Raw genomic sequence first — 23,807 nt, forward strand, 5'->3', positions numbered from 1 at the left:
AAGGTGTGTGGCAAGGCTAAGCCACACCACACCACTAAAAACAGGTTTTTCTAGTAAATAACAGAATTTCGGGGTTCACAGTGTAAGCAATTATCCTGCAACAAACAGGCATGCCCCTGGCAATGGTAGCTGTTTATATATATATATAATTCTTGTAACTTTCTGGACGCCCTAAACATTTTAATTCATTTTTAACTTTAGAGACACTTAACATTGTAATCCAAGTAACTAATTTCTAGTTTTACTACATTGAAATAAATATTCATAAAAAATATTCACCAAAAAATCTGAGCACAGGAGTCTTTCCTGAGACTGATACTCCAACCAAGGACCATGCATGGAGATAACCTAAGACTCCTGCACACATGTAGCTCCTGACAGTTCAGTATCCAAGTGAGTTCCATAGTAATAGGAACAGGGACTGTCTCTGACATGAACTGATTGGCCTGCTCTTTAATTACCTCTCCCTGAGTGGGGAGCAGCCTTACCAGGCCACAGAAGAAGACAATGCAGCCACTCCTCATGAGACCTAATTGACTAGGATCAGAAGGAAGGAGAGGAAGACCTCCCCTATCAATGGACTTGGGAAAGGGCATGCATGCAGAGGGGGAAGAAAGGAGGGATTGGGACGGGAGGAGGGAGGAAACCACAGGGGGGATACAAAGTAAATAAAGTATAATTAATAAAGAATTAAACAATACATATATATTAAATCAGAAGTAACTTAAATTACAAAATTCATCATTTTCATGCACTTTCATATACTCTGACAGAAACATGGTTTGGAAAAAAAAAAAAAAGACAGTTGTACAAGTATTGCCTAAAGCTTTTATGTTATTTTTAACATCACTGGGAATTGTTATTCATTGATCTCACACTTCAAGAAACCTGCCAAGATAAACCACAAAATGTGTCAGTTGAAGCTTGATATTAAAAGAAAAAAAAATACTCATTATGCTGTTGCAGTCACTGTTTTTAGTTTGTTTGCATGTTTTTTGTTCTTGTTTTTTTCCTGGTTTTATGACACAGGGTTTCTCTGTGTAGTCTTGGCTGTCCTGGAACTCACTTTGTTGGCCAGGCTAGCCTCAAACTCACAGAGATCTGCCTGCCTCTGTCTCCCAAGTGCTGGGATTAAAGGCCTGTGGCATCATGCCTGGCTCAGTCACTACTTTTTAATGAGGAAAAATAAAAAAGATTTGATAATTTGTAGTATGTTTAAATTCTAGTAGGAACGATAAATTTAGCACTTCTTAATTTTTAAACCAATATTATGTTTATATTAGCATATTTTATTCTTTGCCTTCTTTTTAAAAATATGATCTGGGACTGACAAGATTGTTTTGGAGGGCAAAGGCCTGATGGTCTGAATTCAGTCCCCAGGGTGGAAGAAAAGAACCAGCTCTTATTGGTTGTCTCTGACTTCCACACTTGTATACATAAGTGCCCATGCAGTTTCTTTTTCTGTATTTTATAACTGACTAGACTTTTCTTTCAAATTCAGGTTCAGCTCTCTCCCTAGGAGATGGTACGTTGGTGTCCCTGGTCCATAAGAACAGAAGTGTCACCGTCATCTTTGTGGACTCTTGTTTGAGTGACGTCATCAGCATTTTCCCATTCTGGGGTCCACGCCTGAATCACCAGTGGAGCGTGTTTAGAGCATAAGTGGATTGAGGATCGAACGGGGAGATGTAATGCACGGAAGCCAGTCTGCTGAAACTGTCTGAGCACAGCTGTAGACTGTAACTTTCCTAGTGTGTCAAGATTTTTATTAATGCCTTTAAAAACAAATAAAAGTCCTTTTTTAAAAAGTCTTGACTTTATAACTATTTTCCTTTGGGATATATACAGTGAAATTGAGTCTATTTAAAGATACAGAAAGAAAACTATCTAGACTTATTACTTGGGTAAAAGGTAAGTGCAGAAAGTAGAACAAATTGGTATTCCAAGATAAGGGGACAAAAGCTAACTCAAGTCGCAGGGGCTATCCTGACCAGGCAGGAACCAGGGTGTGTTCTGGTTGTTTGTGTGTGTGTTTTCTGTGGCTCAAATATAAGGTCAGAGAACCACTTGTGAAGTCTTCTCTTTTTCTATGTAGGTGCTAGGGATTAAACTGAGGTCATCTGGTGCCTGGTGTGTTGGAGGTTGGTCTGATGCTTGTGTTTTGATGCTAATTACTGGCCCTCAAGATTTGGATAAACCTATCCTTGTTGTGTAAAGCTGCCTAAGACGTTACACCTGATTGGTTGACTAAAGGCCTAAAACCTGGACAGGGCAGAATGGGGTAGGTGTGGCTAAGGTTCCCAGGCTTTGGGAAGAGGAAAATCATGGGAAGAACACAGAAAGACAGGAAGAGAGGAGGAAGGAGGATACCAGTATGGGTTAAGGTGGAGAAGGAACCATGTCGGCCAGGAGGAAGGACTCCAAGGACAGTCGGATGGAGAAAACACCAAGATCAAAAATATAAACCAAGTATTTATAAGATTATGGGTGGAATTAGCTCAGATAGGAATGGTGAGTGTGCTTTCACAAGCATTCTGGCTGACTCTGTGGTTTCTCATCCTTAGTGTTAGATGAGTAAACTTCTCAGGCACAAGCCATGGATGTGCCTTGATAGGAGAGATCTGAATACTCTCACTGTTTGGGGCAGTGTATAAGCCCTGAATCCTAGAATGGGTTTCAAGTAACATTGCCACCATCCTTCCCATTTATTCCTGAATTATAGGTGAGCATCACTTTATTTCCTTCAATATATTTTGAGGTGTTGATATCACTGTAAACATTTAGCTTTTTAATTTTTTAATTAATAGTAAAGCTTCCTTTTCATCAGCCTGTTGCATTGTTGGACATGCTTTGAGATGATGTCTTCTGTAGTCTAGACTAGCCTTATCCTGGTTATCTACCTTATCCTTTTGCCTCCATTTCCCCAGCACTAGATTACAGGATTGCAGGGTATGGCACCACATCCTGGCTCTGAAACAGCATCAAAATTTAATAAGTACCAACTCACTCATTATAAAAATGTTGATTGACTTTTAAGTAAACCAGCTGGAGATGAAGCTCAGGTATTGATTACTTGCCTAGCACAAATAGCTGGGTTTGGCTATAGAATTTTGCAATCTGGGCAAGGTGGTACATGCCTGTGAGGCCAGCATGTAGAAGGTAGAGGCAGGAGGATCAAATGTTCAGTGGCTGTTTGGGCCAGAAAGAGAAATACCACAGGATAGCTCGAAAAAGAGAAATATTTTATTTTAAACTGTTATTTCCACTTTATTTTTAAATATTTTTATAAATTACAGTTTATTCACTGTATCCCCACTGTAGCCCCTTCCCTCATCCCCTCCCACTCCCACCCTCCCTCCACCATCTCCTTCCATGCTCCTCCCCAAGTCCACTGATAGGGGAGAACCTCTTCCCCTTCCCTCTGACCCTAGCCTATCAAGTCTCAGCAGGACTGTCTGCATTGTCTTCCTCTGTGGCCTGGTAAGGCTGCTCTCCCCTCAAGGGGAGGGGATCAAAGAGCCAGCCACTGAGCTCATGTCAGAGACAGTCCCTGTTCCCATTACTATGGAACCCACTTGGAGACTGAGATGCCATGGTCCACATCTGTGCAGGGGTTCTAGGTTATCTCCATGCATGGTCTTTGGTTGGAGTATCAGTTTCAGAAAAGACCCCTGTGCCCAGATTTTTTAGTTCTGTTGCTCTCTTTGTGGAGCTCCTGTCCCCTCCAGGTCTTTCTGTCTCCCCATTTTTTTCACAATATTCCCTGCACTCGGCCCAAAGTTTGGCTATGAGTCTCAGCATCTCCTTTACCTTGCTAGGTAAAGTCTTTCAACAGCCCTCTGTGCTAAGCTCCTGTTCTGTTGCCTGAATTTTATTTCACCAAATTACAAACAACAAAATAATGTTTTGGCCATTTAAAATATATGATTTAATGGCATAAATAACATCCACATTCTTGTCCATCCATCACCCCTACCCTTTCTTAGGACCTTTTAATTCTCTCATCCAGCAACTTGATTCCATTAAACACAAACTATTTTTTTGAATTAGACTTTTTTAAAAAAATTATTCATTTATTTATTTTGTGTATATGTGTACCCTGCATGTACAACAGCATGTTGTAAGATGGCATCAGATCCCATTATAGATGGTTGTGAGCCACCATGTTTATGTTGGGAATTGAACTCAGGAAGAGCAGACAGGGTTCTTAATCATTGAGCCATCTCTCTACTACTAAACACAGTAACTCTTCCATTCATTAGCCCATTTTTTTTCTTTCTTTCTTTCTTTCCTTCTTTCTTTCTTTCTTTCTTTCTTTCTTTCTTTCCTTCCTTCCTTCCTTCCTTCCTCCTTCCTTCCTTCCTTCCTTCACTTTACATCCCAATCTCAGCCCCCTCCCTTCTCTTCTCCCACCCTCCTTCCTTCTTCCCCATATCCCTCCTCTCCTCCCCCTTATGAAAGGGGAGCCTCCTCCCACCTACTCTTCCCAGCACATCACGGCATATCAGGACTGAGCACATTCTCTACTACAGAGGGCAGGCAAGGCAGCCCCACAAAGCATACAGGAGAGTCCTTGTCAGAGACAGACCCTGCTCCCTTTGCTAAGGGACCCACATGAAGCCCAAGCTGTCCATCATGTACACATGAGTAGGGGCCTTGAGCCACTCCATGCATGGTTCTTAGTTGTTATTTCAGTCTCCTCAAGCCCCCCTGTGCCCATGTTATTTGACTCTGTTGGTCTTCTTGTGGAGACCATGTTCCCTCCAGGTCCTTCTACTCTTCCTCTCACTCTCCCACAAGGCTCCCTGTGCTCCACCCAATGTTTGGCTGTGAGCCTCAGCATCTGTTTCAATCTGCTGCTGGGTGGAGCCTCTCAAAAGCCAGCTATGCTAGCTCCTGTCTACAAGCATGGCAGAGTGCCCTTAATAGTGTTAGGGGTTGCCTCTCTTCCATGGTGTGGCCAAACATTGGTTGGACATTCCTCAGTCTCTGCTCTATCTTTATCCCTGTACATCTTGTAGGCAGGGTAAATTTTGGGTCCAAGTTTTTGTAGGTGGGTTGGTGTTTCCCTCCCTCTACTTGGAGTCTTGTCTGGTTAGTGGGTGGCCTCTGTAGTCTCCATGTTTCTGGCTAGGAGGGGTTTCCACTAGAGTCACCCCCACGCCCTCCCAGAAGCCTACCTATTCTAGGTCTCCAGCCTGTCTCAGAGATGCCCCAGGCCATGGTTTCTCTTCTCCTGCATGCCCTCTGTCCTCCTTCCACCTCTCCTTCTCTCCCCACACCAGATCCCTATCTCATTTCCCTTAGCGCTCTCTCTCCTATTTTGTCCCCTCTCTTTGAGCACTTCCTCTATCTACTCTATTTCCCCTTCTCAGTGAGATTCATGCATCCTCACCTGTGTCCTTGTTACTTAGCTTCTTTGGATCTGGGAATTATAGTATGGTTATCCTGTATGTCCTGTATCCTAATAGCCGCTTATAAGTAAGAACATGCTATGTGTGGCTTTTTGGGTCTAGGTTATCTCACTCAGGATGATCTTTTCTAGTTCCCACCATTTGCCTGCAAATTTCATGATTTCCTTGTTTTTAATAGCTGAGTAGTATTTCATTATGTAAATGTACCAGTTTCGTTATCCATTCTTTGGTTGAGGGACATCTGGGTTGTTTCCAGTTTCTGGCTATTACAAATAAAGCTGTTATGCACATAGTTGAGCAAATGCCCTTGTTTTGTGATAGGGCATCCTTTGGGTATATGCCCAGGAGTAGTATAGCAGGGTCTTGAGGTAGAGTTATTCCCAATTTTCTGAGAAACTGCCAGATTGAATTTCAAAGTGGTTGTACAAGTTTACACTTCCACAAACAATGTAGGAGTGGTGCTCTTTCTCCACATCCTTGTCAGAATATTCTGTCACTTGAGTTTTTGATCCCAGCCATTCTGCCCAGTATAAGGTGGAATCTCAGAGTTGTTTTGATTTGCATTTCCTGGATGACTAAGGATGTTGAACATTTTTAAGTGCTTCTCAGACATTAGAGATTCCTCTGTTGAGAATTCTCTTCTTAGTTCTGTGCCCCATTTTAAAAATTAGATTATTTGTTTTGTTGGTGTTTAATTTTTTGATATATTTTGGATATTTGCCTTTTGTCAGATATAGGATTGGTGAAGATCTTTTCCCAATCTGTAGGCTGCCATTTTGTTCTGTTGACAGTGTCCTTTGCCTTACAGAAACTTTTCAATTTCAAGAGGTCCTATTTATTGATTGTTGATCTTAGAGCTTGAGCTGTTGTTGTCATGTTCAGGAAGCTGTCTCCTGTGCCAATGCGTTCAAAGCTCTTCCCCACTTTTTCTTCTAACAGATTTGGTATCTCTGGCTTTATGTTAAGATCCTTGATCCACTTGGACTTTAGTTTTGTGCAAGGTGATAAATATGGATCTATTTACAGTTTAAATATGTAGACATTCAGTTAAACCGGTGTCATTTGTTGAAGATGCTATTATTTTTCCCTTGTAAGGTTTCAGTTCCTTTGTCAAAAAGCAAGTGTCCATAAGTGTCTGGGTTTATTTCTCAGTCTTCAACTCGATTCCATTGATTCACCAGTCTGTTTCAATGCCATTACTGAGCAGTTTTTATCATTGTCACTCTGTAGTACAGCTTAAAATCAGGGATAGTTTGATCAGTCTTTTGTAAAATCTGTTTTACTGTCTGTCCCAACAAACTTATCTACCTAGATATATTATATAAGTATAATCATATAATAATTAACCCCATGTGTAGCTCATTTGCCTTCATATAATGTTTTCAAAGTTTACCATGGCATAGCATATATTAGACTTTCATTTCTTTTTATAAGTGAATAATAATAATATTACTTTGTGTGTAGGTTTATAATTGTGCAAGTGCCATTTTGTTTATCAATTAATCTGTTCATGGACACTGAGTTTTAATGCTGCAGTTATAGTTTGTGTTACTAGTGTCTGTTTGAGCTCTGCTGTATTGGTTTTTATACATTCCCACCAGTAGAATTGTTGCTTTATACAGTACTTATGTTTTTGAGACAGGGTCTCTCTCTATGGCTAGAATGGTTTGTAACTCACAGGAATCCTCGAGCCTCAGCCTCCCAGTCATTGGGGTTAGATCTATGAGCCACCATATCTTTTTTGTGTTTAACCTTTGAGGAACTCCCCAACTGTGTTCCATGGTGGCTACCCCATGTATCTCCCACTGCAATGTGCAAGCCTCTGATTTTTCTACATCTTCCACCCCATTTTCCCTTTGTTTTGCTTATCTTAGACACATTCTAGTAAGTGAGCATTCTCACCTGTAGTTCGAATTTACGTTCCTCTAGTGACTGTATGGGCCTCTTCGTGTGACTGTGTACCTTTCTGAGAGAAAAGTGCGCTTAAATCTTTGTCCATATAAACATGTTGTCAAGATATGGAGGTTCATACCTGCACTCTCAGGAATCCAGAGTGAGGGAAGAGGGCAGTCCTGACTTTGAGACCAGCTTGAGCTATATAATGGGTCTGGGGCAGCCAAGGCTGTAGAGTAAAACTATCTCAAACAAACAGAACAAAATCATTGTTGCTCTATTGTAGGAGTTCTTTCTGTACTGTGGATATTAAACCCTTATGATCAGGGAAGGCATCTCACTGGGAGAGCATTGGTCTACCAGTTTGTAAGACCCTGAGTTCCATCACAACCTGAAAAAAAAATCTATCAAAACCTAAAATCAGAGACATAGCTTGAAAGACATTTTCTCCCAGCCTGTAGATTGTCATTTTATCTTGTAATGTCCTTTGGTGCATGAACAACTATTAATTTTGATAAGGTCTATACTAGCCAGGGTCCCATAGAAGAACAGAACTTACAGAGCATATACATAAACATATATATATACATATACATATACATATACATATACATATACATATACATATGAATGACTTACATGTTGTGGTCTAGCTAGTCCAATATTTACTGTGTACAATTGCTCGTCCAAGAATCCAGTAGTTGTTCAGTTTATGAGGCTGATTGTCTCAGCTGGTCTTCAGTATATGCTAGAATCCTGAAGAACCAAGCTCTAATGATAGATACAGTGGTCTCCCGGCACCACCATCTTGGCTCCCCCCTCAACCTGCTTTCTTATATCACCTATGACCACGTGTCTAGGAGTGGCACCACCCACAGTGAGCTGGGTCCTCCCACATCAATCATCAGACAAGAAAATGCACCAGAGGCTGGCCATAAGACAGTCTGGTGGAGGCATCTTCTCAACTGAGGTTTCCTCTTCCAAAATGACTCTAGTTTCTGTCAAGTCGACATAACACTGCCAGTACAACATCCATGGCAATTGGTTCCAGGACACCCCTTCTGATACCAACACTGGAAGATGCTTAAGTCTATGATACAAAATGGTTAAGTATTTGCATATGACCCCAAATAGTTTAAGCCTTCTCTAGTTCCTACAATACCTAGTACAATGTAAGATCTATGTAAACAGCATTGTGTTCTGGGACAGGGGGGAAAGGTCTGTACACGCTCAGCATGGACACAACTTTAAAAATATTTCATGTCTGGCAAAATGGTTCAGAGCACTACAAAAGTGTGATGTCAAGCTTGAAGCCTGGAATTTTATCCCTGTGACGTGCATAGTGGAAAGACACATTGTTCTCTAACCTACACACACACACACACATTCTGTCACACACACACATAATTAATTAAATGTAAGGAAAACATACAAGCTGTAGTGGGTGGACATGCCGATACAGAGGTTCAGCTGCATGAGCTACACGGGTCCTTAGGAATACATCATAGAGGATTCAGTCTCACTCCCCAGATGCCCTCAAGGTGAGGCTCACGCATCCTCATGCTTGAGTTCATTAAATGCGATGTTCTTAGACTTACTGATGCCATAGAGAAAATTTGGTCATGATGGCACTGTGTGACTTCATTTTCCAGCATCCATGCCAAAACACTAGGTTGTTTTGGTTTCAAATGTTTCTGGAGTTTATATGTATTTTCATTAAAGGTTAAGAAAACATTATATTATGACTCATAATTAACACAATGATAACTATAGGCAGAGTTTTAATACTTTTCTAATGATTTATTTATTTTTGTTTCATGTGCGTTGGTGTTTTGACTGCATGTTTGTCGGTGTGGAGGTGTTGGATCCTGTGGAACTTGAGTTACAGACAGGTGTAATCTGCCAGGTGGGTTTTGATCTGCTGGGAATTGAACCTGGGTTCTCTATAGCCTCTTTTTTCTCTATAGTCTCTTTTTTCCATTGTATGGTTTTGGCATCTTTGACAAAGATCAGGTGTCCGTAAGTGTGTGGGTTTAATTCTGGGTCCTCTCTTCAGTTCCATTGATCCACCATTTTGTTTCTATGCCAGTACCATGCAGGTTTTAAAACTGTTGCTCTATAGTACAACTGAAGATCAGGGATGGAGATACCGCCAGAAGATCTTTTATTGTAGAGGATTGTTTTAGCAATTCTGGGTTTCTTGTTATTCCATATGAAGTTGAGAATTTTTCTTTCCAGGTCTGTAAAGAATTGTGTTGGTAATTTGATGGGAATTGCATTGAATCTGTAAATTGCTTTTGGTAACATGGCCATTTTTACTATGTTAATCCTGCCAAGACATGAGCATGGGAGATCTTTCCACCTTTTCATATCTTCTTCTAATTCTTTCTGCAGAGATTTGAAATTTTTTTCATACAAGTCTTTGACTTCCTTGGTTAGGGTTACTACGAGGTACCTTATGTCATTTCTGGCTATTGTGAAGGGTGTTGTTTCCCTAATTTCTTTCTCAGCCCTTTGTCTTTTGTATACAGGAGGGCTACTGATTTTTTTGAGTTAATTTTTTATCTGGCCACTTTGCTGAAGGTGTTTATCAGCTGTAGGATTTCCCTGGTAGAGTTTTTGGGGTCACTCACGTATACTATCATATCATCTGCAAATAGTGATAATTTGACTTCTTCCTTTCCAATTTGTATCCCCTTGATCTCCTTCAACTGTCTTATTGCTCTAGAGTTTTAATACTTTTTTAATGATTTATTTATTTTTGTTTCATGTGTGTTGGTGTTTTGTCTGCATGTTTGTCATTAAGGAGGTGTTGGATCCTGTGGAACTTGAGTTACAGACAGGTGTAATCTGCCATGTGGGTGCTGGGAATTGAACCTGGGTTCTCTAGAAGAAAAGCCAGTGTTTTTAGCTGCTGAGCCATCTCCTTAGCCCCAAATTTAAATAGTTTTGACTTAAGAAATGATTGAGAAAGTAATCAGATTTTATGGTAAATATTGCGAAAGGTTAAATAAAGGGAGGGGAGAGAGTGCAGCTATGTGGTACAGAGCTTTCTCTTCATAATGTTTTTCAGCCTTTATTGTGCATAAAGAGAGCCTGAGTTTTCTTTGTTTGTAGAAGTGGATAGGTAATTCAGTGTGCTAAAACAGCAGGAACAGGATCAGGATCAGACACCAAGGTGGCTGGCATGTATCACATGTCAATTATGCAAAACAGACATTGAGTATAATGAGAGCCATGTCTCCTAGCTGCTGAAGAGAGAATTTACAAGCATTGACAGGGCAGGGTGGGGCAGCCAGATGACTCAGCTGGTAAAGGGGTTATGCCAAGCCCAAGGACCAAGTTTAGATCCCTGGAGTCACATGGAAGAAGGGGAGAAGCATCGCTTACAAGGTTGCCTTTTACCCCCACACATGCTCTGTGACATGTGGGTTCCCACACACCAACACTGACCTGACATAAGTCAATGAATGTCAACCAAAAAGAACCCCAGGGAGAGGCCACTCCTCAGGCTTTACCAGCCCCTGTTAGGAGGAAGTGAGTGTTAGATTCCTGTGCATAGACTGAGAGCTAGTCCATCTCATGAAGTGTGTTTCCTCCTTCTTAAAGTTAATTAATTAAATTTTAAAACATTTCTGTTATTCTGTTTGCTCACATGTGTCTCTGTGCATCACATGTGTGCCTGGTGGCCACAGAAGTCTGATGAGGGTTTTGAGTCCCCTGAATCCAGGCAATTATCAGCCACAGTGTGCAGGCCGGGAACTGTGCATGGGACTGCTACAAAGGCAAGAAGTGCTCCTAACTGCTGGGCCTTCTCCGCAGCCCCACATATGTTCCCTTAAAAATAAATTACTGTATACACATTGTGATGATCTAAATTTGAGAAGCTTTACTTATGAAGCTCTGTCCATACAGCAAATTGGGCAACAAAAATATATGTCAGAAAGAGAAAAGCAAAGTGGAAATGTTGGTGTGGACTCATAGTTTTTTGTGCATGGTTTTTTTTGCAGGGTTTCATTGTGTGTGTTTGTGTGTGGCTGTGCTGTGGCATGGGTGTGGCAGTCAGAGAACAGCAGGTGGGAATCGGTTGGTTCTCTCTTTCTACCATCTGGATTCCTGGAGTCTAACTGGGATGTCAGACTTGGCTGCAGATGCCTCTCCCCCTGAGCTGTCTCACCTGCTCTGAGCTATGAACAGAGAGAGAGCTCTGAATATGTTTCAAGTCATCCATATCTCCAGTCATACACACGCACGCTCCTCACAGAGCCACCAGAGAGTCTGGAAGCTTGGCTGTAGTAACAAACACACAGGTGCACAGATGTCCATTCTTTTTAAAGGTTTGAAACCATTTTCTGTACATAGAACTAGTGTGATTTCTTTCAGTGGCTAGATATCTGAAGTAACCTGTTCATGACAGATCACCTAGAAGCCGAGAGTGGTGGTAACACATACCTATGATGTGTTGGGAGTACTGGGAGGATGAGGCAGGAGGATTATGAGTTCTAGCCATTCTGGTCTGGACTACAGGCGAGACTCTGTTCTGAGATTGCCAAGACCAACCAACCAACCAACCAACCAACCAAACAACCAACCAACCAGTTAACACAATTTAATGGTCCTGGGCACACTCACATAACAACTGCCTGTGGTACACACTGAGATTGAAATTTTAGATCTGATTTGCTGGTTTGAATTGATGTGGCAAGAGCAAGACCCATAGCTGAGTTTTCATGACTGGCACAGTAGAGCTGCCAACAGTGCACCCTGCTTTGCTTTCAGATGAACAAGGAGGCAAAACAAAGCTTATTCTCTGTGTTTGTGTGTGTGTGCGTGTGTGTGTACGTGTGTACATGTATGTGTGGTGCCATGGTATCCAGCATGCTAGGCAAGACTTTTATCACTGAGCCAAATGCCTAAATCCCTGGACTTGATTTCTAAATATTATCTTTCCTGTGGTAACTAAGGACTGTGAAGAATTTTTTTTTTTTTTCCAGAACTGGAAAGGGGAAAGTTGAAGATAAATATGGAGTATGGTTAATGCCGTAAAGGTTTTTAAATTTTCTGTGAGGCCACAGATGTTGAGACTTGGAGATCATAGGTGCAGAGTGTCACGCTAAGGAGGACTGATGTGTGGTGGAAGGCTGTCATGGTGGCAGAACATGCTTTACTGAGGAGTGTGGGTATCTGTAGAGTGATGGCTGGAGGTGAGATGGCAAGGGGGATGGGCGAAGACACTGTGCAGCTAGGAGGGTGACCCTTAGGAGAGGCCCCCACTTTAGAGGACATTTTTATTTAATACAACATGATGCTTAGAACCTGTTAGTGGTGGGGCCTGAGTACGGAATGCCTGGGGCACAGGCTGTTCATGGTGGACCAGCGACAGAGGATGGCTTGCTGTGTCTCCCACAGCACTGGCTCTGGGTTCTCTCAGGGACCTAGAAGAACTGCTTCTTCCCACTGGGGACGGGATTCACCAAGTGGCCAGACTGATTGTCCAGCAGTGTCAGCGTCAGCGTCTCCGAGTTCTTGCCTTTCACGACACCTTGGATGACAACAGTGTGCTGGAAATTGGTGAGTTTCTCTCAGAGAAAGCATTTCCCTTGTACTGCTCTCTCTCACCATTGCTTCATTTGCCTCCAGACTTTTCCCGTGGGGAAATCATCTGCAATAGGCACTGCTTTACCTATACATGCCCCAAAGCTTTGTTTGTGCCTTATATTCATAGTAACACATGTGACCAGAATGCATTGATTTCACTGCTATGCACCATTCTTATTTGACCACATGTGTGCTGTTTCTAGACGCTGGGTACTATGGGTGCTTCTAAGAGCAAGCTCATACAATATATGCGTTTAGGTATTCTGGGGCTGGAATTTCTGAGATCTCACATAGATTGATTAAAACTGCTTGCTTGGTTAGATGTGGCACATGCCTGTAAGTGTACACTGGGGAGGTTCCAGGGTTCCTTGTCTAGATATGAAGCTCAATGGCAGGTTGGGTTACAGGAGACTTTGACCACAAACAAGGAAACAAAGGAACACAACTCTTTATGGTGAGGAAACATGAGATGAGAGACAGAGGACTAAATCTCTGCACCTTTCCCCTTCACCACAGGTTGCTTCACAGTCTGTCTGTAGTAGATATTGTCAGTCCCTTACAGCACAGGCACTCTAATGATTCTCATGTATAGGAAAATCCATAGCTTTAGTTGAGGAGCAGAGGGATGGATATCTTTCAGATTAACCAGCATCAGAAAGAAAAAGACAGAACAGAGCAAAAAGAAGTAGTCATACCTTTCTGTGATGTGCCTCAGAACCCAGGCAGACCCCACCAAACCTCATGGAGGCTTAGCTTGTAGGTACTGCACTCAGGGTCAGGAATTCTCAGAAGAAATACACACTGTCTTAAGGTGAACCCACCTTCCTTAGGGCAGACTCCTAGCCAAGTCCCTGAAAGGAGGAGCTCAGTGCCTGTCTCCATCTTTGCACCAAAATTAATCCCAGAGGATGTGTTTAAATCTTGAGCTGTGGGACTGGAGATGTACTCAGTAGTACTCATTTATATTGTGCGAGGTCCTGAGTTCATGCCTAAGCACCACAAAAGTGAATCAATCAATCAATCAATCAATCAATCAATCAGTCAATCTCTGCCACCTTGTTCACACTCATAGCTCTAGTTTGTTTTTAAATCTTCAAGCTAGGTGCACAGCATAGGTCGAGATGTAAGACCTTTCTGGAAGACCAGTGCTCTTTACCTGTGGTGGCACTTCATGCTCACTTGCTGTATATCAATATCAGCGTCCAGCACTATCTTCATGACTTTTCCTTCATCTTGCTTTTGATCTTCCTATGACCCACCATTCAAGGCACATTCTTGATCAGTTAGGTTGGTGTAAGTGGCACTGGACAAGCTCATTCTCGGTGCCAGGGAAGCAGGGGAGGCTGACTGTTGCTGAGAAAACATGGTATAGGCTAAATACATTATTATTATTAACTCCATCATTATTACCATGATATTATCTAACCTGCTATTACAATCAAATGAAAACGCAGACACCTGTCAGGTTTTATAATTGCCTTGTACCACCTTGGGCTGGGCAGATAATGCCGCCTTCACTATCTCAGCCTGCATCCCTTCCATCTGTTATAATCATTCCTAATTGGACCACCTCCCATCCATAATTCCATAAATACTTTCTTATCCTTCATCTGGAGTGGTCCTTTCCAAGCCATTCCGGGAGTCCTACCTTCCAGCCGATATGGTACTCTCTTCACTTAACCCATGGCAACCTTCTCTTTCCTCCTCTCTTCCTGACTGTTCATTTCCTCCCCATGATTCTTCTGTCCCCAAAGACTGGGAACCTTAGCCATACCTACCTCCTTCTGTCCTGCCTAGATATAGACCTTTGAATCAACCAATCAGGGATAATGGGTAGCATTCCTTTTCATCACATGGTTACAGGAGAGACTTCAACATTATTAACAATGTCTGTGGCAGGGCGTTAATTAAATCTCAAAGCACTTGAAATCAGCATTTGAATACATAGCACCAGACCAAACCCCAACATCAGATCTCTGAGTTCCAGGGCAGCCTGCTCTACTCAGCAAGTTCCAGGCTACCCAAGGCAGCATAGTGGGGCCTTTTCTCAAAGTAAAACAAAAGAATTTAGAAATAAAATTTAAAAACATACCTACCTCACTAAGGCATTCATTGATGAGAGAGAGAGGGAGAGAGAGAAAATGTGTTGCAGCTGTCCAAGAATGACCTCACCAGCCACTCAGAGATCAATCTCAGTCAGATACTGAGGGTTTTTTGAATGCGCACCCCAAGACTGATCACAATCACAGACAGCCCAGACTGAACTTCGACCCTGATACATTCTCAGGGTACACTTTTTATAGAAAGACCACGTTTAGAAGGCAAGGGGAGAGCAGTATTACATTTTAAGTTTATTTTGGCTAACGAAACAAAGTGTTATCAGCTAACTTTTAAGTTGATTGGTCCTAAGTGAGGTAGGTAAGCTGTGGCTAGGGGTTTTCCAGAATGCTAAGATAACTGAGTATGAGTAATGGGTTAATCTGACCTTGTAGACAGATTTTTCATTGTCAGCAAATTAGTTACTTGGGAGGCAGATCCTGAGAACTTGGACTTAATTTCATTTCATAATCAAAATGGAGACAGAAGACAAGATGGCTATGGTTATGTTAAAGGTGAAAGCAGATCTTAACAATGGTAAGTATCTAGATTTCAGAGTATAGTTTTGTTTGTTGTCTTCTAAAATGAGGGTTACATGGAAATTAAATCTCACTTAGATTTGGGAGCCAATGATCCTTGGCTCTCTCTCATGTAAGAACAGTTGCTTTCTTTCTCCCAGAATCCAGCCCTCATTGCCTGACACGTGATAGAAACTCAGTAAAATCTGTTACTCAGATATGAAACACTGACTCCTGGACAGTTGCTGAGCATATGGCTCAGCATTTACGAGCACTAGATGCTCTTCCAAAGAACTTGGATCCAATTCTTTGCAGCCACACAGGTATTCATAATTGCCTGTAACTCCAGTTCCAGGGGATTATCTGAGCGCTGTAGACAATGGGTGTGTTTGTGGTGTACTTAAAAACATGCAGGCAAGACACCCATAAACATAAAATTAGAAATTAAAATAAAAATTTAAAAGAATGCCTACCAAATTAAGTGTTTAAAAAAAACATTTATTTATTTATTTATTTATTTATTTAGAAATAGAGAAGAATGGAAAGACAGATGGAATATACTATGGCAATTTATAGAGGTCAGAGTAAAATTTTGTTGGTTCTCTTCAACATTGTGGGTTCTATGGGTTGAACTGGGTCATCAATCTTGCCCAGAAGATGCCCTTACCTGTGGAGCCATCTCAAAGTGTTAACAGTGTCCATATATCCATAGACAACTGACAGGTTACTCCTGGCCAGTGTTTTAGTTTATACCTAGGAGACAGCACTTACACACACCATAGAAGCAGATAACTGTACAATGTGATACAGAGAAGAAAGCAAACCAGGGGTCAGCATACCACAGAGGGGGGTGGGTTGAACTTTTCTCTAGTATCTATAAAGGAATTGTAATTCAGAACGTGGCTGTTCTGGCAAGAGATCACACCCAAAGACCTTCTAGGTGTGTGAGATCCAGCTGGAATACTAACATTCCTTAATCCAGTAGACAAAGGCAAGCAGATCTAAGTTCAGCCTGATCTAGAGAAAGTATCAGGTAAAGAAAGCTTAGATTCAGGCATGGTGGTACATGCCTTTAATCACAAACAACAAAAGTAAAGTTAATTTGTAGAAGGAAGCATCTGTGTTTGAAAGTGATGTCTAATCAGGTGGCAGAAAAAATGATGAAACAGAGAAAGATTTGAGAGAATAGGATACACCCAACTCTCACAAGAAGAGAGAGGAAAAGGAAGCTACTTAATGGGAAATGAAGAGAGAAGAAGGCAGTTTTACCAGGACAGAAATAGATACAGGTTGCAGAGAGAGAACTCAGGTGAAGACCGAATGAGTCCGAGAATGAGAAGCAGCCATAAAATTAGAAAAGGTTTCTGGAGTTAGTTTGAGGCCAACCAGAGCAACTAGGGGGCCCAGAGTAAAGCAGATTGAGTAAATCAGCTGGGAGAGGAGTTTGAGGCAGAGCAGCTGAGTTGAGCCAGCCAGCCCAGAGCTCAGTAAGAACAACTCAGGGTGAGCTTATTAAGCTGTAAGTCTCAGAGGCTGAAAACATTCTAGGCCTAGGTTAGATTGTAAGGAAGCCAGAAGCTTCCAGTACTAGACTTAGGTTAGCAGACAGAGGCAATAATTCTCCAAGACAACAACTGAAATAAGCAAATAAAAGTTCCTGTTACAAATACTTGATTCATTTCTCTGTAATTATGGACAAAGACGATATTATCTTTATGCTGAAGCCTATAATTAAAATTTTAAATATTAAAAAAAAACAACAAATACTTGATTCAGAGGATGAGAAATGCCCCTGACTATCACAGAAGATCCCTATCCACGACATAGCAGAAACACTTTCTTAGGGCATCTGCCTTTAAACTAAAGCTACTACATGATTCTGGGTGAAATCTACCCTAACTTTCCCCATATTAGGGAAATATAGTCAAACAGTTAAATAACAAAGAAAAACTCCACTGGATCTTTACTTCCAAAGTCATGGCCCCACTCACCATGAGACTGACTCCAATTCCTTTAGAGCCCCTGCTCTCAGTAACGAGGAAGTCCCTACTCAGCAATAGGTGGAAGGCGCTGTTGTAGCCAGTGAGAGGACAAGCTTTTAGGACTGTCACTGTTTCTTCTCAGAGAAACTTTTCCCACAGTTTCAGACTTCTGAACTAACCTGCTCTATAATCATGCCCTACCTTGACATATGTCCCTCTGTGAGACCAGAAGACAAGTCCACATTGCCCAGACAGCTAAAACTCTTTGTGCTCAAATTTCCAGTTTCTGCTTCCTTCTTGCCCTTTGGCCAGGTGGTTCCCTATCCACCAGGCAGCTGTTTGACCTCTAAAACATAATGTTGAGCAGTGCCCACATTCACTTTCAGAGTTGGGAGTAGTAACAATAATGTGTCACCATTATTGACAGCCTCAGGATTCTCTTTTCATGAATGTTTTGTTTTCTAGCCAAGGTAGCAACCAGTGGAGGCTTCCAGAAACTTGAGAACTTAGATCTTTCAATGAATCCCAAGATTACAGAGGAAGGATACAGACATTTCTTTTAAGCCCTCAACAACCTGCCAAACCTGCAAGAGCTGAACATCAGCAGGCATCTCTCAGAATGCATCCAAGTTCAGGCCACCACTGTCAGTGTGTGATGAGAGTACCCAGCCTCATCTGGCTCGGGATGCTCAGCTGGCTCCTGGATGAAGAGGACATGAAAGTGATGAACACTTTGAAAGAAAGACACCCTCACTACAAACGCTTGACTATCTTCTGGAAATGGGTACTGCCAGTCTCTCCTGTCATTCAGAAGTGAAGGATGCAGCTGAAGTTCTAAAAAGCTAATTTTCTAATACATTTCACTCTAACTGACCATGGAATGATCCCAGCATTTAGGAGACTGAGGCAGGAGATAGCAGCTTGGGTTATATATTAAGACAATATTTCAAAACCAAAACATTTTACTAATTGTTGCATATAGAAGAATATTTATTAACTTTGGAAGGCTGCTACTTTTCCCCTTTATTTTTATTCTATAGGGATGGGTGGTTTTGCCTGCATTTATGTCTATGCCTGAATTGCATGTCTGGTGCCTGCTGAGGTCAGAAGAGTGTACTGGATCCCCTGGGTCTGGAGTTATACTGAGAGACCAAAGACTTAAAAATCAGTGGCTGGTATTTTAAAGTTTAAAGCACAAGCCTGAACTAAGGCCAGCTAGGTGGAGACATGTCCAGCCACCTGAGGGAAAGAACTAACCTTACTGCATTCTTGCCCCACCCACTAGTTATACAGTTGCTAGGAAACTGGCCCATATGACCAGGCCAGAACTGTTGTAGTCTTGGTGCCTAAAATGGACCAATCATTTCAAAAGTCAATTTCCCTTACCCAATCATGTAATGCCAAAGCATGCAAGTCCCTGCTTTTGGTTTTGCCTTTTAAAAACATTGCTCCTCTAGACCATGGTTCCGAGTTCCTCTCCTGTTTCCACAGGAAGTTTGCATCCCATATTCAAACATGTATACAAAAAAAAAAAAAAAAACAAACCTTCCATGTATTTACAGTGGAGTCTATTCCTGGTCTTTTGGGGTCTCACAAACTGGGCACAATATTTTGGGGACTTGTCCTGGGGATCCCCAAGACTTCAGAACCCTGACCTGGAAAGTTTTTATGTTGGCTGGTGAGTGTTTTTTGTCTCAGTGTCTCTGTGCAGTATTTATGTTTGTATCTACTTTCTGTTTTCTGTTCTGAAAAGCCTCAAGGTGTCTATATCTGTAGGAGCAGTGAGACGTGTATGAGTCACACTTGAGAGTCAGAGCCATGGGGTCAGGAGGAGATGTCCCTGGCCCAGGGAAGCATGAGGAATCCTACCTGTCAGTTTTGGTGGATGCTGAATCCCACCATCAGTTTTAGCCTCTTTGGGGTGGATGTTGTGCCTGCCTCAGAGGAATCAGTTTTGGTCCCTGGAAATTAGCCCCAGTACAAGCCAGGTTTTTTGGTTTCACTTTTGCCAGAGGCTATAGCTTCATTTTTGTATGTGTGATTTATTGTCTGTGGTTTCACGTTTGCCTGAGGCTCCTTGGTTTCACTTTTGTCCGAGGCTGCAGCTCTATCTCTGTGTGTAATTAATCGTTTATGGTTTTGTGTGATTTACTGTCTGTAGATATTGTCCATTTCAATTCTTTGATTTCTTTTTGACGGAAAGACTGACTAACAGTATGTGACAAACTACCTCCAAAACCTCTTGACTACCTCCAAACCCCTTGACTTGGTTCTGACTCATTTTAAGGAAGTTAGGACTAGAGCTCACAATCTTTCAGTTGATATAAGGACAGGTCCTGGCCAGCTGGTAACCGCTACTGAGTGAGAAAAGAAAGTGCTTGAATGGAGGAAGTAAGGAAAGTATTGCCTGTCTGCTTAAATGTATGTATGGCCATTATATGTTTGTTTTTGACTGATCTTAAATGGTTAATATGTTCAGTATGTCTTGGTTATAGATTAAGAGTTATTGGATATGTTTAAAGGTTAAATTCAAACTCTTGTTTAGAACATATATGTGTGCTTATGATCTATAAAAGCATAGAGGTGTTTGAATGGCAACCATCTGGCTTGCAATGCCATGTGATATGACTCTGCCATCTTGAGATTGCCATGTGGTATGGGTCAGGGAAAGAAAAAAAAGATTTTAGAACTTAGTCGAAATGAATTTTGTTTCCTTTTAGACTAAGAAGGCAAGTCTCATTTTAAGTTGTTGTTGGTTTTAGAGATTGGCTTGTTTGCACTGGTAAAATTTGATTTTAAAATTATTTTTTACTTTTAAAATTATGGTTATGCTTTGTGATTTCACTCCTAAAGGTATTGCAAAAATAGGTTTTGGAGCATGTTTAAATGTTTAAGGTAATGAAACATTATAAAGCTTATCAGACATTTTAAATAATGACTGTGGGCTGTCTAACAAAGAACTTGGAACAGTTTCTCGATCCTTTGGAGGAGGACAAAAACCTGTGATGTTTATTTTATTAATTTTATCAAATGAAACCAAGCCATACAATTTGAGCCAATTGAGAAAATTGCAGTTTTTACAGTGTATCCTGTGGAGAGCTGCTTGTTTGTCAAGTTGCTTTGTTTATCAAAAAAACATGTGTTTGCCCTGGCCTTCACCTTGAGACAGAGAAAAGAGGAAGTTTCACCAAGTTCCTTAAAACTTGTTTGTGTGACCTTGAACCGTATCTCCTAAAGGGAAATAGTTTTAGAAAAGTTTGGCAGTTCTGAAAACTTCTTTTTTGTATTGGTGTGACTTGTTTTTGCTTTGCCTATAAGAAATGAATCATGGAATAAACCCACCCTGGGCTATGGCACTATCATGTCAGGATAAAAAGGATTTTGATGGAAGTTTTTATGTTTTTGAAAATCAAGAGACTGGGATTTAAAAAAAAAGAAAAAGGAAAGAATATCTTCTCTAAAGTAAGAATGTCTGGTTAAACCTGAAGTACAGAGCTAGGAAAAGCTAACCTGAAGGTACATAGAATGTTACAGAAGGTCAGAGTATGTATAGAGAGCCAGAGGGCATATGAACTGTATTTGCATTGGTTCTTCATACCTGAAAATATATTTGAGAAAGAACTGTAAAATATGTTGTTCTTCATTTAAAAGACTCATGATTCTTCAATGCAAAATGTTTTCTTATGCCTTTTAAAGGGGGAAGAAGACTGCAGTTCCATGTTAGCCCAGGGTTATACAGGGTTGTATTCATGTCATTGTTAACCATTGTATTTAATATATGCCTGACAGCCAGTTCCTGAGTGAATGGCTTAGTGTTGTTTCTTTGTGGCCGATAGATTTGGTATGGCCGGAGTAGTTTGTACAGTTTAAAATTGTTTTATACTGTTCTGTTATATAGTTGGTTCTAAAACTTATTTAATTACAATGTTAGAAATTTTGGTTATGGGAAATTATAAATGTTCCACAGTGCTACACCATGGGAGGTAGCAATACCATCAGCGACACCTAATGGCTATGTTTTGAATTGCTGTCCTCTGCCTGTAGCAACACGTGGCTAGCAGCCATGTTGGTTCAGAGATAAAAAGGGTGGAGCCATGGTTTTACCACCATCTTTGTTTAGGGCTGCCAGCTGTGTTCAGTTCCCTGTATAGTGCTAAGTGCATTTTTTGTCCTTTTAGCATTTTGCTGTTGAGTTTTAATTCAAGTGGTTGGATCAGCACGATTTGTTAGCCTCTCTATGAACTATATCTGATTAAAAGTTTTGCTTTTATTTTAGTTCAGAAAAAGCAGAGTTAAAGTTATGCTAATGACTGCAGTTGAGCTTTAGCTAGTCTTTTGTTTATATTTTTAAGGTTAAGCCTAGGATGGGTAACTATGAAGTTTTGTCCATATAGATGTACTTGAAATATAGTCTGAAAACACACATCTAAGGAATATGCCAGAATTAGAAATTATAGCATTGTTTTATAGGATGCAAAGTAGATAGATAACCAAAGATAGACAAAGAGTAACTCAGATATGCTGGCCCTCAAGCTTGTCAGAGGTCTGATGAATATGGCATTTTAACATATGTGAGCTTATTATGACAGAGACCCAAATCCTGGTAGTAGCTCCCCCAAGGTCTTCAAAAAGATTTTGGGCACAACAACAGATGACAGTGACTCTGGACTGTGGTATGCTAACCACTGAGCAAGGCTGCCCCAACTGGCCCACTGCTAGGGCCCAGCCGAAACTGTAGACAAAGCTGTGGACACTTGGAGAGTCATTATTTCACATTGCTGAGGGTGAGGTGATGTCTATCTCTCATGTTTCTTTCTCCACAGAAACAGTTTCTCATCTTCTGTGCCTGGTCACTGGACTGCCTCTGTTCATAATGCCATGAGCCAGGGACACTGCCCAGGTGATGGACTAAATAGTCATCTCTGTCATTTTGATTGGAACATTGATTGGTACATATAATTAGCTTACAATTTATCCCTCTCAGGTCTCTGACCACATTGATGGCTAGGCTAAGCTTATGGTAGCTTTGCAGCTAAAGAGCAGATAATTAGGTCCACTGTAGTTTGTTGGTCAGTCCATTAGGTAGTTAGAACTACTAGGTACTAGATCTTTTATTTAGAAAGGCAAACAGGTTTGTCTTGCAGGCTTCATGTTAGTTGCCTGTGTCTTATGGTAAATAGCTGGATGGAAAGATGTGGAGTTTATGTAGGGTCTGAGGATATAGGAGTTTAGGTTGTGAGAATCTATACAGAATATTGTTTAAGGGTCTAGGAAAATGTTTCAAGGTTGAAAAATGCAAGAAAGATTGGAGGCTCTAAGTAGATATTTTAAGGTATGTGAATGTGAGTTGTATTATGGTTTAGGAAAGTGATTTAAGGAATATTGAAAATGGGAGATATTTTAGATTTCTCCCCTCTTTGCTATTGTGCTTATGTTGTTAAAATATTTCAGAAATTCAGAGTTTTGACATTGATCATTAGAGTTCTGATAAGTTGAAGGATCACTGACTGCTTATTAACCAATCACAAGTTTGAGATTTTAATTTCCTCTTGGTTGTCTTCTGCAGATAGACTTAAAGGTGCACCTCATCATGCTAAAAACATCTGTTTAATGTGTATATCTGACCCAAAAGCCATAGCTTTTACTATGGTATTTTTAATATTTGCCATTTCTGAGTTAGACTTTTACACAGGATTTAGGAATATCTTAAACCTATTTGTTCTAGTTGCTTTGTTAAGGAAAGTTCATGCATCCAGGGTTTACCACTAAAACCACTAATGCATTCCCACCTAAATTTCCAATGTGACATGGAGGTAGGAGCTAAAAGTGCATGCTGAGTGTACAAAAAGTGGCTAAGCTCCATTGGTGGCTTATTACTGACAGCTGTGCCCACAGGAAAAGTGTTAGAATTTTAGACTGTGGACACACTTAAATTGCTTATAAAGGTTACAAAACAAACAGCTAAGAAGAACTGATACTCATTCAGTTGGATGCAGTTTCACCTGTTACTCTCAGAATGTTGTTATATTGGATTTGCTGATATGTTACTTTTCTGAGTTTTTCTCATGTGTATAATCCTTATGAGACAGTAAATTCTTTGCTTTCCTATATTCAGTTGATGAGTTTTTCCCTTGGTCCTGGGATTCCTCACTTTCTGTAATTATTAGACAAAGTTTAACTTCTGTCTCTAGTCTGAATTCGTCTTAGCAGATTTTCACCTGGTTGACTGTATTCCAGGATCAGCTACAGTGTGCAAGCTGAAAATCTGGATTTGCTAGAAGCTGACAGGATTGCTCCCTGCCTTT

General features: G+C 41.0%; 1 pseudogene; it reads left to right on the forward strand.

Annotated features, from left to right (window-relative positions):
* LOC132654708 (baculoviral IAP repeat-containing protein 1a-like) overlaps positions 1-18,319 on the forward strand; it is a 212,208-nt pseudogene extending 193,889 nt beyond the window's left edge.
* The last annotated feature ends 5,488 nt before the right edge of the window (positions 18,320-23,807 follow it).

The sequence above is a fragment of the Meriones unguiculatus genome, chromosome 6 (assembly GCF_030254825.1).
Source record: "Meriones unguiculatus strain TT.TT164.6M chromosome 6, Bangor_MerUng_6.1, whole genome shotgun sequence".
Taxonomy (NCBI): Eukaryota; Metazoa; Chordata; class Mammalia; order Rodentia; family Muridae; genus Meriones; species Meriones unguiculatus.